This window comes from Triticum aestivum, chromosome 1A, assembly GCF_018294505.1.
Source record: "Triticum aestivum cultivar Chinese Spring chromosome 1A, IWGSC CS RefSeq v2.1, whole genome shotgun sequence".
NCBI lineage: Eukaryota > Viridiplantae > Streptophyta > Magnoliopsida > Poales > Poaceae > Triticum > Triticum aestivum.
In genome coordinates, this window is record NC_057794.1 from 495913275 (window position 1) to 495914554 (window position 1280).

Genomic DNA, 1280 nt, shown 5'->3' on the forward strand with positions numbered 1-1280 from the left:
GAGATGTGTGCGCGAGGGGGAAAAAGTGGGATGAACTCACCTAGGTCGTCGAAGCAAAAGCGGGATCTCGCTCCCCCCGGGCGCTCGTCGCCGCCTCGCGCTGAACCACCAGCTCCACCCCTCTCCCCCGTCGCCGCTGCCTTCTCCTCCTTGTACGGCACGCGCGCGCCGCCCTCGCCCGGCGCGAACTGCTGCGGGGGTCCTTCGCCGGGCCGTCGCCGCGCTCGTTGAATTGAACTCGTCACCGGCCCTCTCGCCGCCCGCGCTCGCAGCGAAGCTAGGGATTTCGAGTGGGATTTGCCTCGTCGCCGGGAGAGGGTGTGAGGTGGGGAACGGGGAAACGGCAGGATAGGAGCAGCGCGTCTCCCGAAAATTTGAAGCGCCCCGACAAAAAAACGCCGCCCACCTGGTCGGTCCGTCCAGGCCACGTGTCGTGCGCGATGGACGGTCGTGGTGCGGCCGCTCGGAAGCGCTGGATCGCGCGTGCTCGTTAGACAGCGATTGGGTGCCCTAACCGCATTGATGCGCAATGCAATCGTACGTACCACCACCCCCGTACTACTACGTAATGCTACGGCCGGCACGACACACGGCGAGCGCGTCGTCTGCGGTTGTTGCCGCAGGCAGGCGCGATCGTGTGCCGGATGCGGCGTACGTCGATACGTGGGTTCTGCGGTTCACTGAATCGCTGTTCACCGAGATCGGGCTATTGATGCGCCGAGGTACGAGCAACCGGCTGGCCGGCCGATCGACAGTGCTCTTAACCGCGTTGATCGATCGGGCTACATTCCGTCGGAGGTGCTGCACGACAAATTTCAGGATGGTACGTGCCTCGGGCACGTAGAGATCGACAGACGTATAAGTAGGTCTTCAAGTACCAGCCGGTGCAGGGCCCAGCTAGCAAGCTACCCAGCGGATCTGTACGTTGGATCCTGTGTACGTACACAGATTTGAGGTAGTACGTACGATCGGTCCGCACTCGATCGAAAAGCGACCGGGTCCCTCCCTCTAGACCATGAAATGCACAAAGAAATTCCACTATCAATGTACTGGATCGCAGCATACTAGTACAATTCGACGTGTTGGCCACACTAACAAGCAGATGGCTGTGGGAATTGGTTGCGCTTACACACCGTAGCCCCATGTGATAGATGTACTCTACACGCGGTGTATAGCTCATGTTCATACTTCTACGGGTGGAGTCCTCGCCGACGCAAATGTAGGCGAATTACTACTGCGCGTCTTTGCACTCAAGTTACTACATGATAAATGTGTGTGTG